The sequence below is a fragment of the Capra hircus genome, chromosome 2, assembly GCF_001704415.2.
Source record: "Capra hircus breed San Clemente chromosome 2, ASM170441v1, whole genome shotgun sequence".
NCBI lineage: Eukaryota > Metazoa > Chordata > Mammalia > Artiodactyla > Bovidae > Capra > Capra hircus.
In genome coordinates this window covers 104,729,441-104,748,040 of record NC_030809.1, presented here as the reverse complement: position 1 = coordinate 104,748,040, position 18,600 = coordinate 104,729,441, and the positions used below count along the sequence as shown (strand labels likewise).

Here is an 18,600-nt window from a genome sequence, read left to right as displayed (position 1 = left end):
TGATTTTTTTCACAAACTGAAATATGCATTCTTATTTGCTAATGATTATGGGAAACTATTATAAAATAATTTCTTTGGAAGAGTTGCCTGACAATGTAAGAAAGTATTAACAAAGATAAATGACTTTCTGTTAGATGGAAGGAGGAAAACAAACAGTTTTAATGGGATCTAGATGTTAGAATCCTAAGTGTTGATTGGTTATTTTTATACATTGCTTAAAGACAATCAGACTTTTGTAGGACTGAGGATAATTTATTCCTTTTATAAGCTTTTCTGTTTTCTGAGAATCAGGGTCAAATGGTCAAAGGAAATTGTCATTTCATTACAAATACATCAAATGTCCTATCCCAGTGTGCGTCTAAGAAATTTGGATATTTTTTAGAACATTAGGAAGATAGTTAAGTACCTGGCGCGCATGTGTACGTTATCTGAAAGAGAGAATCCATTCACTGAACAATGCTTTATTAAGCACCTTCTCTGTGCCCAAAGTTTCCTAGATCCTTCAGGATATAGCACTAAACGAGAGTAAAGTGCCTCGACTCAGTGAGCTTCCATTCACTAATCTGAACTAATCACTAATCAGAAATGTGGCCATATACCACAAGCCATTTGAACACTATCATCACTGTATGAAAAGGATGTGGTATGTAAACTGGGATCTTTTGTTTAGTATGCCACTATGTGCTTACCACAAATAAATACCTTAAAGATAATTAAGGAGATAGGAAGAAAAACTCTTTCACAGAGGTCTTTATCTCTTTGTCAGTATTCTTTGTCAATAAATATTATTTGGTTTTAATTTCATTGTGATTTTTAGTTATGGCATAAGTACAGTTTTTAATAAATTTTTACTTCCTTTTGCGAAAATTAAAACATTTAATTAATAGAAATGGATTGTTTCTGAGGGAGGGATAAATTTGGGAACTTGGGATTAACAGATACACTGTGCTGTGTATAAAACGGATGGACTGCAGGGGCCTGCTGTGTGACATAGGAACTATTTTCAGTGTCTTGTGGTGGATGGGAATCTGTAAAGAATGTGTGTGTGCATGTATGTGTATGGCTGAGTCACTTGTTGTACACCCGAAGTATTGTGGGTCAACTATACTTCAGTGCGGGAGCGGGGGCCAGGGAAAAGAACTGCATTGTTTCATGTCTTTCTTCCTTGCATAAAAGGGATTATTTCTACGTAAGTTTAAAATGATGGTTTCTGGAGAGTTATACTTATGTATTTATATCCTACTACTGCTTAGATTGTTATTCTATTAAGAGAAAAAATAGTATCATTTCTGACATAGATGGAGAAACAGTGGAAACAGTGGCTGACTTAATTTTGGGGGGCTCCAAAATCACTGCAGATGGTGACTGCAGCCACGAAATTAAAAGAAGAAAAGTTGTGACCAACCTAGACAGCATATTAAAAAGTAGAGACATTACCTTGCCAAAAAAGGTCCGTCTAGTTAAAGGCTATGGCTTTTCCAGTAGTCATGTATGGATGCGAGAGTTGGACTGTAAAGAAAGCTGAGCACCAAAGAGTTGAAGCTTTTGAACTGTGGTGTTGGAGAAGACTCTTGAGAGTCCCTTGGACTGCAAGGAGATCCAACCAGTCCATCCTAAAGGAAATCCTGAGTGTTCGTTGGAAGAACTGATGTTGAAGCTGAAGCTCCAATACTTCGGCCATCTGATATGAAGAGCTGACTCATTGGAAAAGACACTGATGCTGGCAAAGATTGAAGGCGAGAAGAGAAGGGGACATCAGAGGATGAGATGGTTGGATGGCATCACTGACTCAATGGACATGAGTTTGAGTAAACTCTGGGAGTTGGTGATGAACAGGGAGGCCTGGTGTGTTGCAGTCCATGGGTTGCAAAGAGTTGGGCATGACTGAGTGACCGAACTCAACTGACATGTGTGAACTGATCCATAGTGTTCTCATTTTTCACTATCTTTCTTACAGAATTAAGCAGTAAATGAAGAGACAGGTGGTGTGGTTTTTGCTTAGACTTCAAGTGTTTGGATGAACTAACAAATTGAGTTTGGGGCCACAGTGTCTTAAAGGTTTGTCTGTGTACGGGTCAGAGTTTTCCAGCAATCTTATGTCTAGTAATACTGTCGAAGCTCTTAAATTTCAGACAACTCATTCATTGGGTCAAATAAACTTTCCATTCCCTTAGTGAAACATGCTGAATGGCTGTCCTTGGCGCAATGAACTCCCAAAGTCAGTAAGCTATTAATACTCTCTAGATTGCCTGCACATGCCCCTTGTTATATTTCATCAAAAATTTGTTTTGACTATTTCCTAACCTGTTAAGGCCTGTTTTTATAATTACTTATTATAATAATGTAATTAACCTAAATATGACAGACATATGATTTGAATTCAGTAAGAGTTGTCTGATAAAAGCCAAGTTAAATACTGAAGAAAGAATCTTTGGTGAGCCAGCTACCCCACCCCTCCAAAAAATGTACTGTTGAATTACATGTAATAAGGCAACTGAAGGAATGAAATAAAATGCTAAAATCAAGGAATTTGCATTCGAAGTGCTTGCAGGTGTCTTAAAATCCTTGACAAAGTTAAAAAAATTGGAAGTGGGAGGCAAGCCTTTATGTGCTGCTTATATAAGAAGGCCAAGCTGAAAATTCAGTAAGTGGGTACAGTTGCAAATATAAACATTTCACTCTGCAGCAAAGATCAAGAATTAATTTATCGTGTATTTTAAGTTACAATGCTCAAAGTTTCCTTGAACTTTTGATTTCTCACTTTAAATGGCTTTTAAAAATAACCTACTGATTAGAAATTTTAAAGGGTTTTTGTTATATTTGCATTGCTTTTTGATCCTTTTCCTAAATCCCTATTCTCAAACTTTTGTTTTCCGTAAGAGAACATTGATATCTATTCTATTTATATATTTAGAAACACAATAGATTTTTTCCTCCCAATGAAAACTTTAAATACATGAGAAAAATACTAAAAACATTTATGTAGTTTTATGTATGAGTATAAAAGTATAGTTTTGAACTACGCTTTGTTATATAAGCAATACCTAGCAGGGAATCTTATGTTTTCTGTGTTTAGGTAGTGAAGCCAGTAGATAAGTTAAATGTAGTTATACCGAGTTTTCATTATACCAACTACCTCTTCCTTTGTTAGATATGTTAGTCTATTCAATGATTATTACTTTGTATCTTGTCTAAAAACAAATAAGTTTAATTATATTATTCATTATAGTTAATGGAAAAGCAGAATCTTATGGTCCTTGTTTTTGTTTAGTTGCTAAGTCATGTCCGACTCTTTTGCAACCCCATGGACTATATAGCCCGCCAGGCTCCTCTGTCCATGGGATTTCCCAGGCAAGAATACTGGCGTGGGTTGCCGTTTCCTTCTCCAGGGATCTTCCTGACTCGGGGATTGAACTCCTGTTGCTTGCATTACAGGCGGATGCTTGTATACCCCTGAGCCACCAGGAAGCCCTATGGTCCGAACTGTTTTAATTATAATCAAAATGTTTCTTGGATAATCAGCTTGTGTCTGAAGCTGTGTTTTGTATAGTCTACATGTGCTTATAATTCCTGAATATTTATTGGTCTTTTGTAACTATGTGTTAATTTTAAGTGCCTTCAAATAATGTTGAGGAATCTTGGCTTTTAACTATTTCCTTGTGCCTGTGGGAATTGGGAGGAATTATTTCACTGAGTATGGACTGAGCATGCATGTAGTTACACTGAGTACTAGGAATACTAGGAAGAGGCTATATTAGTTTTGTTGCAAAGTCTTCATATGAATGACATACTGTACCAAGAATGGATGTGTACAGATTTGCCTGTAAATGTTCATAGTAGCATTATTTACAGTAGTAAATAGAAAAAAGTAGAAACAATTCAGTATCCATCAGTTGGTAGATAAATAAAATGTTATATATTCGTATAGAGGAATCCTATTGGGTAATAAAGAGTAAAAAAATACAGATAACATACTACAACATGGATGAACCTCAAAAGGTTGTGGTCATTGAAAGAAGCCAAACGCAAAAGGACACATATTGTATGATCTCATTTGTATGAAATGTCCAAAAAGGCAAGTGTCCTGAGACAAAGTTGCTTAGTGATTGCTTAGGACTTGAGATGTGTTAAAGTTAAGGCAAAGATATTAGAAAGAGAAATGATGATCCTTGCTTACTTGAAGCACTTAGTAGGACTATTTGAGTAGAAGAAGCAATAAAGTCTTTCAACATACCTTCTGCGGTATTATTGTACCCAACAAAATCAACAATTCGTTTTGCATATCATCTAACACCCAGTTTTTATTTAAATTTCTCTTTGTTCGCTTTGTCCAAATTGGATTCAGTTTCACACATTACTTTGATGTTTATGTCATTTAACTCTCTCATACTATATCAGTTCTTACCCTCTCATCTTTCCCCCCACATTGTCAATTTGTTAGAGAAACTGGGTTGTAGACTATCCACATTCAAGATTTTGATAATTATTATGTTGATAATTATTAAACAGCTGAACTATTTGAGCATAATCAGAAAATGACTAATGTTTCATCCTTTTGAATTCTTTTGAATTAGTTTTCCACAGAGCTGAGAGCAAGGGAGCTAGCATTTTAGAGTTTATAGCAACTGTTTGAGATAGAGATTAGTGGTCTTTCAGAAATTAGCAGCTTTAGGTGTTCTAAGACTTGATTTATTCTGTTATATTGCTACATTTTTCCTGGTAATAAGATGGATGGAAAACAGTGTGAAACTGCCAGTCATTCTCCCTGAGGAAAGTGAAAGGACCAGTAGGTCCTTGGCACAAAGACTTCCCAAAAGAAATGCAAAAACCACTGGTCTGAGTTTGAAAATTGGGCTGCTTAGTGAGGGGATAATTGATGGAAGTCTTGGTAGACCTCTTGGGTTTTAATTCTTAATTTGTTGTATATGAAGTAATGTCTAGTTTGATCTTTTTAACATTTTATTTTTCAAAAAAAGAAGCTTTTAGATCAAATGCATTCATGCTTATGTATGTGTGTGTAACTTGCCAACTATAATGGTTTTACATAGGAGGACAGGTAAGGACCTTTAATAGACATTTCAAAATGTGACCTGTGTTTCTTATTGAGAATGTTTCCCCTACATGCCTTTGTTTTAATTTAATAACATTTATTTTAATGCCAGCATTTTCCCTTCTGTATTGCTATAACAGATTTGGGTTATGAATACTGATATTTGCATTTTAAAAAATAGATCAAATATTGATTTTATTATATGTCTTTCATTTAGTCTATAAATGAGAGTCTCTTGGCTCAGTAAGATAATCTGTGAATGTGGTTCTGTGTAGGTAAGACTTCTTTAGTAATTAGCCATTAAATAGAACAATATGTATTGATGGAAATCATCATTTTTCTTTCTAATAACTTTTCCTTTATTTTAGTCCAATGGGTCTCAAACTGTAATGTGCTGGACCACTAGTATATAGTATTAGGACCCCATATTCAAATTCTATTTTAAAAAGTATAATGTGGGCCCACTCAAGCAGATCTGTATTAAAAGCAAGTTCCATAGATAATTCTAATGCTCATTGAATTTTGAGAATCTCTACCTTAGACATAATTTTATTGTAAATGAAATTGTGTATAGTTTTATTTTTAAATAGTTTGATTTGGGGGAAATTGCAAAAATAATGCTGAGGTTTCCCTTTGCCTTCCCCCAAGCTTCCCCTGTTAGTAATATCTTCCATAACCATAGTACGTTATCAAAATCAGGGAAGTGACTTTTGTACAATACTCAGATAGAGACCTTATTTAGATCTTTATCACCTCTTACATGCATTCTTTACTTTAAAAAATTTGTCTTGATTTATAATCCTATGAAATTTTCATACATGTGTAAATTTGTGTGGCACACCACAAGCAGAATACAGAAGTGTTGCATCACCACAAAGGCACTCCCTTATATTACTCTTAATGGTTACACCCTGCCTCCAACCCTGGCAGCCAGCGATCTGTCTTCTATGACCATAAGTTAGTTACTTTGAGACTCATATAAATAGAACATATAGTACTTAACCTTTTGAGACTGGTTTTTTTCTCCCTCAGCAAAATGCCCTTGAGATCATCCAAGATGATGTATATCAAGGTTTGTTTTTTATTGCTAAGTAGTAGTCCATCATTTGGATGCATCACAGTTTATTCATTCTCACGTTGGAGGACATTTGGGTTGTTGCCTGTTTGGGTTTGTTATGAAGAGAGCTGCAATAAACATCCATGTACAGGTTTTATGCAAACATAAATTTTCATTTCTCTCATGTCAATACCCAGGAGGAGATTGCTGGCTCAGTGGTATGCATACATTTAGTTTCATATTATGCTGTCCAACTCTTTCCCAAAGTGGCCATACCACTTTGCATTCACTTTGTTCAAGACATCTATGAGAGATCTAGTTTCTCTGCATTCTTGTCTGTATTTGATATTATCAGTAGTTTTGATTTAGGTGGGTAGTGGTATCTCATCATAGCTTTAATTTGCATGTCCCTAAATGAATAATAGTGTCGGGCATCTTTTCATGTGCCTCTTGGCCATTCTGACCTCCTCTCTGGTGAAGTGTTCAAATCTTTTCCTATTTAATGATTGGATTCTTTGTTTTTTAACTATTGCATTTTGAAAACTATATATTCTGAATATGACTTTTTGATGGGCATGTGTCTTAGAAATAATTTTTCCTCGTCTGTGGCTTGTCTTTTCATCCTGTTAACTCAGTCTTTCACAGAGCAAAAGGCTTTAGTTTTTGATGAAGTTCAGTTTACTGATATTTTAAAAAATCTTCTGGATTGCATCTTTGTTGTCATGTCTGAGATCCTTTGGCCTAAGCCTTGGTCCCAAGGATTTTCTCCTATGTTTTGACCTGAACATTTTATAATTTTATATTTTACATTTAGATCAATTTTAGGTTAATTTTTGTAAACTCTGAGACACTGTTTCTAAGTAGTTTTTCTAGCCAGTGTTTGACAAAGCTTATAGCTAGGAAACTTAACTTGGAAAATTCAATCCTAGGATTTTTCTTTATCAGTAGGCAGTGAATGTTATGCCTTTGAGCATGGTTTATGGCAACAGACACCATTCCCAAACATAGATTTAAAACTTTAACAGAGACTAAGGACTAAGTGCTGTTTCGTATTTACCAAAAAGTACATATTTGAGAGTAGGTTATTGAGGTTATGATTCAAAAGCATCTTATGCTTTCATTTTAGGGTTGGTTAGTTTACCAGTGTGCTTGCTTGGCTGACATATACATTCCTACTGTTTAATATGCACGTGTGCATATATTTGAATAATTATAATATCCACATTTAATGTTTTTCAGTTCCTTACTAGGTTGATTAAAATTAAGACAACATTTCAACTAAGAACTCTTTTTTTTTTTTTAGACTTAATACTTTAAGGGTAGTTTTAGGTTTACAGCAGAGCTAAGCAGAAGATACAGATTTTCCATATCACCTTGCGCCTACACATGCATTCTCCCCAGAATGGTACCCTTGTCACAACTGATGAACCTACACTGATACATTATAGTCCCTAAGTCTATAGTTTACATTAGTAATCACTTTTGATATGCATTCTACAGATTTTTGTAAAGAAATTATTTTTGGTAGCGCTGGGTCTTTGCTGCTGCACGTGGGCTTCCTCTAGTTGCAGTGAGGAGGAGCCGCTCTTCCTTGCAGTGCACCAGCTTCTCATTGCGGTGGCTTCTCTTGTTACGGCTCACAGGCTCTAGAATTATGGGCTTAAGTAGTTGCGGTGCATGGGCTTAACTGCCCCATGGCATGGAATCTTCCTGGACCAGGGATTGAACCTATGTCCTCTGCATTGGAAGGTAGATTCTTATCCACTGTACCATCAGAAAAGTTCAATTCTATAGCTTTTGAGAAAAACATAATGACATGTATTCATCTTTATAGTATCATATAGGGTATTTTCACTACTCTAAAAATCTTTTGCATTCCACCTATTCATCTCTCACCAAAACACCTGGCAACTACTGGTGTTTTTCACTTTTTCATATTTTTGCCTTTTCTAGAATGTAATATAGTTGGAAGTAGACAATATACAGCCCTCTCAGACTGGCTCCTTGTATTTAGTAATATAATTTAAGGCTCCTCCATGTTTCTTTCATAACTTAATAGTTCATTTCTTTTTTAGTGAAAAAAGTGGAAATGATAGGGTAATATTTTATTGTCTGTATGTAACATAGTTTATTTATCCATTGACCTACTGAAGGACATCTAGGTTGCAAACTAAGAACATTTTAACTTCCTTTTGGGGGTAAAAATTTTTTTTTTTTCTTTTACTGTTTTGTTATTTCAGATAAGCTAGTACATAAAACAATCCAATTGTGGATGATTTTTCCTGTCTTAAATTTAATAAGTAACCTCTTTTTAATATTTTGGAAATATTAATATATAAGGCTTTTTATACTTAATTATTATGTGGGAAAGAAAGAAGAAGCCCAAGAAGTTTTGTGTAGTCTTCTCTACCCATCATTTTTGAATTTTTAAGTTGTATTGTCAATCACATTTCTTATTTACCTTTTCAGACTAATTTTCGTAAACTGCATCAACTTTTCCATGTACATTGCCTGCAAGGCAACAATATGAAGTCCAAAGGAAGCTTTCAGTAAATGATGTTAAGCCCAGTTGCTACTGACATTTATTACAGAGCAAAAGCCTAATGCATAGAGTGAATGGGGTAGCCAGTGAGTTACATGGTTTTGGAGTTAAAATTTACTTTGAAAAAAATTACCTACTAATCTCAATGTGGTTTAAAAATTTAATAAGATACTAATTTTTTTTCAAAAAGGAATAGCACTTGTTAAAGGATTATCTATGTAAAACATTTGCACAGTTCCTAGAACTAGATAAGCTTCAGTTAAGTTAGTTTTGTAGGGCCCATTTAGGATATCTTCGAACTTGCTTGCTTGGACTCACTTCATTTTTAAGCTACTAGTGTCAGAGGACCTTATGCGGTATTTCTTTAATCTACCCAGATTTTTTCTATACCACTGAAGGACACAGTGGGTGACCAATTAATGCCGATGACTGTCTTTTGACTCACTGTTTACATTGCTTTCAAGTCTGTTTTTTCAACTTTGCTCATTTGTTTTGATGAATTTTGTATCTTCTCCATTGATGTGTTCTTTGGTAGTGAAGGCTTTCCTCATTTCTCCTCTTGTTGATGTTTGACTTTCTTAACTGTGCAGAAAACAAACATCCCACATAAGACATTTAGAAAACCCTGAGACAAGCTGAAGTTGCAACAACATTTATGGGACAGATAAGAGAAGTTTAATATTTAATTTTTAATTTATAGATACATTTGCCTACTTTAATCTTTGTGTATGGTTCCATATTCTACATTCACATATATATGAAAATGTATCTGTTTGTATTTTATGTTTTTCTGTGTATAAATTATAACTTAGTGAAAAATATCAAGGGAAATTTATGTTTTCTTTCCTTTCATAAGGAATTTCCTTCTTAGAGAAAAAGAAGCAAAAATATAACAAAGATTTTAATTTGGAAAAGTTATTACTAAACTTCAGGCATACTTTTAAAATTTGTTATCTTCACTGAGACTAAGAACTTCTTGATTTACACAAACTTGATTGACCTAAATAGCAACCTTCAGTGGGTGTTTCAGACTCAGCAGAAGTCCTTAGGAATGTAAATCATTAACTTTAAATGAATACCTACTATCTGTCAGGCATTATGCTAGACCTGTAGTTATCAATTGGCTGCCCTTTAGAATCCTTTGGGGAGATTTAAAAAATCCTGGTAGCCAGTTAAATTGGAATTTCTGGGCATGGGACCCGGGCATTGGCATTTTATAAAACTCAGGTGAGTTCATTCTGTTGTCAAATTTGAGCACCACTGGGTGAAAACTGGGCTGAGATGAGTGGGTATAGGAATTGGCACCCTTTTTGAGTGGTCAGAGAATACCTATATGACAAGGAAATACTAATATTTGATCTGAAAGAGCTGAAGGCACAGGCAGTTGAAGTTCTGTAGTTAAAAATATTTGGGGCAGAGGGAGTAGCTCTACAAATCCTCAGATGTGAAGGAAAGGAAAGAAGGCCAGGGTGAGTTACACAGTGAGCTGTAAGCAAGAAATAGGAGTGGCTTCCCAGGGCTTTCCACTGTGTCTCAGGCTGTAAAGAATCTGCCTGCAATGCAGGAGACCCAGGTTCCATCTCTGGGTTGGGAAGCTCCTCTGGAGAAGGGAATGGCGATCCACTCCAATATTCTTGCTTGGAGAATTACATGGACAGAGAAGCCTGGCGGACTACTGTCCACGGGATCCCAAAGAGTTGGAAATGACCGAGCAACTATCACACACACAGTCAGAAGGGAGCTCAGATGTTGACACGGGGTGGCTCAGTGATTTCTTAGACATTCATTTACATCAGGAGTAATCAGGACAGGATTTGATTTTATTCTCAATGCTCTGGGAGACCAGTGAAGGGTCAGAGATGTGATGTAATCTGATTTACATATTTAGCAGATCCCTCTTGACTACAGAGAATAATAGATTTTAAGGGACAAGAGGAGAAGATTTTAAGGCACAAGAGGAAAAGGGGAGAGATCAGTGAGGAGGCTATTGGAGCAGTCCAAGCAAGAGATGATAGCTTAATTGCCAGGGTGTAGCAGAGAAGCTGGTGAAAAGTATACAGATTCAGGTTATGTTTTAGCCCACAAGACCTGATAATGGATTGAAAATAGAATAGAGAAGAGTCAAAATATGCCCAGAATTTTTGCTTGAGTTAACAAGGTGGTTAGCATGGAGCCTTTTACATGGATGGGACATCCTGGGGAAGGGTTGGATGAGAATTGGGGAAAGAGAGGAGAATCAAGAGTTTTGATTCTGAGATACCTTTGGGACTTTCCAGTGGAGAAGACCATGAAATCTGGGGGCATGTAAGTCAGAACTCAGTAAACATATCAGGGTTGGAGATGTGAATTTAAGGGTTATCAACTTGTAAATGATGTGTAAAGCCATGGAGTTTATGAAATTACTTGGGGGTGAGGATTGTAGAAAGAGAAGACAAAGGGGCAGACAAGAAACCCTGGGGTGGCCCAATAATTACAAGTCAGACAAGGAGACTCCTAAGGGCATTGAGGCTGAGGAGTGGCAGTAAAGAAGAAAACAGTAGATTGTGTTGTTACACAAAGAGATAAAGGGAAGAGAATTCCAAGCAGAGGGGTGTTGGGCAGCTGAGAAATGGGCCCTTATTGGAATTTAGGAGCTTACTCAAATGTGACAGAGATGAATTTTATAATTGTCTATTAGATCTGAACACACAAAAGTGATTGGTGACCTTGACCAGATAAATGTTAAGAGTCATAAAATGCCTTGGGTCTCCCTATGTTGCCTTTCATCATTGTTTATCTTTTAAAGCCACTTTGATATATTCACTTTTATGAGCTATAAGGCTCATCAAGAAAAGGCACTTAATTGCATTCCCTCAAGCACATAGCACAGTATTATGTTCACCATTGGAACAGATTTTTGTTTAAAATAATCTTCCCTTGTTTTATTAAACCCAGGGAGACACACTAAGAAATTATTTTGAAGAACTGGTCTCTATCGTTGAAATGCGTAAGTTAGGAACCATCAAAATATTGCCAGATGCTATGAAGGATGCCTCGTCAGCACTTAACTACAATGCTTCTAATGTTTGATTAGTACAGCCCTCTATATTGAGAGAGGGAAAGTCGCTCAGTCGTGGCCGACTCTTTGCAACCCCATGGACTCCAGTCCATGAAATTCTCCAGGCCAGAATACTGGAGTAGGTAGCCTTTCCCTTCTCCAGAGGATCTTTCAAACCCAGGGATTGACCCCAAGTCTCCCACATTGCAGGCAGATTCTTTACCAGCTGAGCCACAAGGGAAGACCAAGAATACTGGAGTGGGTAGCCTGTCCCTTCTCCAGTGGATCTTCCCAACCCAGGAATCAAACCAGGGTCTCCTGCATTGCAGGCAGATTCTTTACCAACTGAGCCATTAGGGAAGCCCAATACTGAGAGAGGGTGGCTATTAAATTTCTTTTTGATCATTAGAATTTGATACTTTAAAAATCTACTGTTAAGACATGATTTTATTCTTACGTTTTTTTTAATATCAAAGCTCTATTTTCATGTAGTATTTCTCTGAATCCATAAGGATACAATATAAATATAGCAATCAATTGAGATTCCATTGGACTTGAGTAGCTTATTAAGAATGCAAATAGATCTCATATTGGGTTGGCCAAAAAGTTTGTTCAGTCTTTTCCATAATATCTTATGGAAAAACCCAAATACATTTTTGGCCAACCCGATACAACTGAAAGCTTTCTTTCTTTCAAGCCAAGTAGAGGTGTTTGAGTAGATACTTATTTTGCTGATCTCCTGTTTTATTCCTTTCATTTATCTTAAAGATACAAATATTGACAGGGATGGAGAGATGATTGCAATGGATACATGATTTTGAAGTACTTTTTAGATCAAATGATAAAAAAAAATCGATCAGTAGTAGTAACAGGATACCATTTAAATTCCAGTTAAAGTTAAATTTGGGTATTTTAAAGACATATTATTTCATATTGTGGGATTGTACCTTAATTTTCATTGTGAAAATTGAATATAATATTGAGATAATTTTAGTGAGTAAAACAATGCTTAAGCAATAATTTTACTGTGGCTTGTTATTTTTAGGGCTCAATTAATGGATTTTTGCCTTGACATAGAAAATATTTCTATGTTAAATATCTTTTCAGTATTGGAGAAGGAAATGGCTACCCACTCCGGTATTCTTGCCTGGAGAATCCCGTGGACAGAGGAGCCTGGTGGGTTGCCGTCTGTGGGGTCACACAGAATCGGACATGACTGAAGCGACTTAGCAGCAGCTGACTCTGTGAAGCCCCACAGACGGCAGCCCACCAGGCTCCCCCGTCCCTGGGATTCTCCAGGCAAGAACACTGGAGTGGGTTGCCATTTCCTTCTCCAATGCATCAAAGCGAAAAGTGAAAGTGAAGTTGCTCAGTTGTACCCGACTCTTAGCGACCCCATGGATTGCAGCCCACCAGGCTCCTCCATCCATGGGATTTTCCAGGCAAGAGTACTGGAGTGGGGTGCCACTGCTTTCTCTGGCAGCAGCTACCACCCTTGTATAAAATTTGCTATTGTTACTGTTGAAAATAGTGGCCTCTGAGGAGCAGAAACAGAGTCAAACTAGGCCAGTGGTGAAGAGGAGCTTAAGTGGAAATCCCTAGAGGAGAAAACTGGCTCAGATATCATTCTTATTTAAAAGAGGTGTAGGGACTTCAGTGGCAGTTATGGTACTATAATTTTAATATATTAATAAAAACTAGCATTCATAAGTCATAAATGACAGTTGTTATTGCATGTTGATATGTTACTCTCTTTACCAGAATTTCCTATGCTTAGATTATGCTAAAAGCTTTGATTATTTTTACTATACTTTGGCTTTGGGTGACATTTAACCTAATTTTGTTATCACTTCAAAGCATCTCAACTAAAAAATTTAAAACATTGGGAAGTATGTGAGTAAGTGAAAGGCATTTAAAAAATTTTTGCTGGTGAGTAAAAGGTCAAGTAAGTTAACAAAGTCTTAAAGCTACTTAGGATTCAGGCCCAGTCCAGGTCTCTATGTGGTATTCCTTTCACTAGACTACAGGATATAGTGAGCAAACTTTAGATAGACAGATTCCTGAGTTTAATGCAAATGGGTCACAGTTGGGAACTAACGCATAGATGAACCTACAGCTTCTACCGCCTAAATACTACTTTTCTTTCACAGACTAGTCACTTTTCTTTTTTCTTTGTAGTATATCTTGATACCTGCCTTCTCATCTTCATAGAGGATTTTAGCTTGCTCTCCTTGCTCTGAATTTTCAAGGTTACCTGTTATATGGTTTTTTTTTTTTTTTTTTTGGTATTTGTTGTTTGAAAAGTGAAGTCTCTCAGTCGTGTCCAACTCTGTGTGACCCCATGGACTGTAGCCTATCAGGCTTCTCTGTCCATGGGATTTTCCAGGCAAGAGTACCAGAGTGGTTTGCCTTTTCCTTCTCCAGGGGATCTTCCCGACCCAGGGATCGAACCCAGGTCTCCCGCATTGCAGGCAGACACTTTACCCTCTGAGCCATCAGGGAAGCCTAGTTACCTACATATTGCATCTTCCCTGTTGAATTTCTGATTCATTGTGGAAGGATCTTGGTTTGATTCTCAATATGCTTGCCAATTTTCAGGGCCAAAGGTGACAAATGCTTTATTACAATCATAGGGAACACTGAGGTGTTCTTAATAGATGTTCCATGTAAAAAAATATTTCAACAAATGCTTTGTTCTGCTTTTTCTTTTAAGTTGGCTTACCTTTAGTAATTTAAGGTGGATTTTCATCATAGACTCAAAGCTTAGGAAATGAGACAATCCCGTATGTACAGAACATTAAAACTGTTAGAATTCATTGCAGTATGCAATAGACAGGGAAAATGTCACAAGGAATGGTGATTCAATCTGGACCTCAAAGGATAGAAAATATGAGTCAATGCAGGGAAAACAGGGAGGGCATTCAAGCAGAGCCCAGAAGGAGAGAGACTTAGAGACGGGAAGGTACCTTCAAAGATGAAAGCAGGAGATAGGGAGGAGACTGTGGTAGAAGGCGGTGCCTAGTAGACCTTCTATGGCACCGCTTCTCTTGAAAGCCAGGTTCATTGTGCCCAAGGTTGTTCCTGATGCTCTACCTCTGTGCCTGTAGAGACTTGGATTTGTCATCTGACCTTTCTCATGAAACTCCTCTAAAGCCCTAAACTTCTCAGTTATCCCTTGCTAATAAGACGACTGCATAATTTTCAATATTCATCTTCTCAAAAATAAAGCATAATTAGTTTCTCAAATCCAACACAGCTAATTCTGATGTACCTTAGTGGTACGACTTTTTTCCTTCTCAGTTACATGCTTAGGTACCTCATCTTATGGGAAGTATCCACAGAACTCATTCATTTAGCAATATGAGTGCCTGCTATGGAGCAGACATTGCTCTAGAGACTTCACATATTAGCAGTTATGTGTGACACTAGACAGTGGAGACAAGAACCTGTACTCATGGGGTTAATTACTAATGGAAGGAGACATGATAAGCAAGAATGTTAGCTGCTGATAAACCCTCGGACAAAAGCAAAGCAGAGAAATAGACCTGTTATCTTAAGGTCAGGACAGACCCCTTAGAGAGGCCTGAGTACGAACTGTCCTAAATGTGCTCAAGGAAAAGGCAAGAGTCATAGGACTTGAGTGCAGTGAGCCTGGGAAGAATGTGGGAGAGGAGCTTGGAGAGGCTAGGGTAAGGGTGGGCAGATTATAAAGCTCTGCATCTTGTTTTAGGTGAGGTCAGAAGCCATCGAAGGGTGGGAAAGGAAGTTCTGTGACCAGACTTAACATTTTAAGAGGATCACTCCAGCTGCTCTGTTGAGTGTAAAGTGACAAGGCAGGGAAAGGGAAGACCAAGAGCAGCTTGAACGGAGGTGTTTAGTAGTCAAGGTTGTTGATGGGTCTATTTATAATATAGAGCTGGCAGAATTTGTCAATGAATTGGATTGTATGTGTATGAAAGAGGAGATTTGGGGCCCAGGCAACTGAAAGAATTATGATTTACTGAGATGGACGTCTTGGAGAGTAAACCGTTTGGTTTGGAGGAGCTGTGAAGAGGAATTGGAAGGTAAATTAAGTTGGAGATTCTAGTCAGTCATCTGAGTCCAGATGTCAAGTAGGCATTGGATTTACAAATCTGGAGTTGAAGGGAAAAATCCAAGCTGAATATTTGGCATATAAGATTTTCTTCATATAGATTTTTCAAAATCCTTGTTGTATTTACTATAATAATTTTTTAAATTTATTTTTGTTCCCACTGTAAAAGAAGTTTTCTCTTTCATTATACTTTGACTAGGTTTTGCATATGTTTACATAGGCTATTGATGTTGGCATGCTCACTTTGTGCCAAACCACCTTGCTGAATTCTCTTATTTATAAAAACGTTTTCATTGATTCACTGATTTCTCCTCTCTTTTGGCTTCTCTGTGGAATTTTACTAAACTCTTCAAGTCTGAGAAGTACCACTTTCTTTCATGGTTCGATTTGCTTTTCCTTGCTAAAATTTCAATTATTTCTTGTCTTTTCCTGTGAGTGTCTATTCATTCCCCAAACTCAACTCATGTTTTCCATCTGTCAAACATTTCTGGGTTGCTACACAGGTTTCCCTTCCTATGAGCTTCAGCTGTATCATCTGCATCCCTGTACTAGAAGAGTCATCAACCTTTATTCTAATTTTGCATGTATCTATCAGTCCTTTCTGGGATAGGAGAACTGGTTCTGGCTGTCGCAGTCTTTACATCCCCAGTGTTTAGCTGAATCTGCTACATGATTGTCAGTTACAGGGTAAATGTTTGTTGAATAGATGAGCAGTCAATTTTAATAGATTAAAAAGCATTTGGAAATTGGATAAAGTTGTTCTTCATAGAAATTTTATAAACTTGTTATATTTACTGAAATACTTCTAAAAATTCATTTTTGTCATTATTGTAAAAGAAATATTTTCTAAAGTAGAATATAACTTTGCACTTATACTCCTAAAAATTAAAGTTCTATTATTTTAGAAAATTAATGTTGGGACCTTGTTTCTCTTTTTACATGATGCTGAGTGCACAAAGGTGCTTAAATTTGTGAGACATTAAGTTTTGAAAATACTGAATGACTGGATGTTACAGGTTTACTTACAAAGAAGCCCTTTTATCTTTATGGCTTTTATTTTTGCCTAGGAATGGAAAGAGGGAGAAATTAAAATTTATATTTTTCTGAATAGAAAGCAGAAGTATTTTTTCTTTCAGAATCAGTTTGGGGATGGGAAAGAATAGATGAAGGAAATTAAGAGATTTGTTGTTTAGTCGCTAAGTCATGTCGGACTCTTTTGAGACCCCATGGACTGTAGCCCTCCAGGCTCCACTGTTCATGGAATTCCCCACTCAGGAATTGATCCCACGTCTCCTGCTTGGCAAGTGGATTCTCTACCACTGAGCCACCAGGGAAGTCCATAATTAAGAGATACAAATCTCCAATTTTAAATAAGCCACAGGGATATAAGATATATTAATAGCACAAAAAATATTATCAGTAATATTGTAATAACTCTGTATGGGGACAGTTCAGTTCAGTCGCTCAGTCGTGTCCGACTCTTTGCGACCTCATGAACCGCAGCACGCCAGGCCTCCCTGTCCATCACCAACTCCCGGAGTTCACTCAGACTCACGTCCATCGAGTCAGTGCTGCCATCCAGCCATCTCATCCTTGGTCGTCCCCTTCTCCTCCTGCCCCCAATCCCTCTCAGCATCAGAGTCTTTTCCAATCAGTAAGCTCTTCTCATGAGGTGGCCAAAGTATGGTTACTAAACTTAGGATCATTTCATAACATATGCAAATGTCAAATCACTATGTAGTACACCTGACACAACGTAATGTTATATGTCGACTATATTTCAATAAAAAAAGTGAAAAGTAACATTTTCAAAAGCTCTAATTTGCAGTACTTAGAAAATATGTGTGTGTACTTCCTTATAGTTACATGTTGTTTATTTCCATGTCTCATTTTTTTCAACCCCTCAAATCATTGAATTGGTCTTGTGCAGACTGTCTACTACTATTTCTGTTATAAATCAGTTAAGGGGTTGTCCTGGTAAGTGACACTGAAACACATTTATTAGAATAATTACTTGTAACATTTTTTATTTTTAGGGCTTCCCTGGTGGCTCAATTGGTAAAGACTTCACCTGCAATGCTAGAGACCCTAGTTCCATCCCTGGGTCAGGAAGATCCCCTGGAGAAGGAAATAGCAACCCACTCCAGTATTGTTGCCTGGAAAATTCCATATAATTTAACAAATAACCAATTGCAGTTAACTGTTCATTAGTAAGTCCAGTGGGAAATACAGCATACTTCTTTCTTACAAGGAGTAATAATTGTAGGCAGAGAGATGAAATTTTCCAGGGGGGAAAAATGAAAAAAAAAATGTTACATTTGTATAACTTGTTGTATGTGCCATGTAGGGTATGTGCCTCCTCATATTGATGTAGGGGGTGGGAGGAGGGTGGTTGCAGCTAGATTTAGTAGCATAGGTAAGAGTTTAATCTGGATAAAGATGCAGAATACACTACATGAGAAAAAAGTAGAATGAAAGACATGAAAGTGAGAGCTAGTAGGAGGTATGGAAATGAGATATTAGGACAGTAAGTATTTTATAATTTGTTCCATCAAACAAAATCCAGTACTTTTGCCTGCTGTAGTGAACACACACTAATTGAATTTAATGAAGGCCGATATCAAATCTCTTTGTTACCCTGTTTGTTTGTATTGCCAAGTAATGCAAGCATATTGTTGAAAACAAACAAATATGCTGATTTTTAAAAAGGCAAAAAAATTTTTTTAAACTTAATTCTACCATCCCTAGTAAGCTAACAGTTGTAATATTTTAGCACATTTTTCCTGGATATGAAAAAGCATAGACACATTTTGTGTTTTTA

General features: G+C 36.8%; 1 protein-coding gene across 7 annotated transcripts in view; it reads left to right on the top strand.

The window, feature by feature from the left end:
- Nucleotides 1-18,600, top strand: part of COBLL1 (cordon-bleu WH2 repeat protein like 1) — a 167,258-nt gene that overhangs the window by 79,805 nt on the left and 68,853 nt on the right. The window lies entirely within an intron of this gene.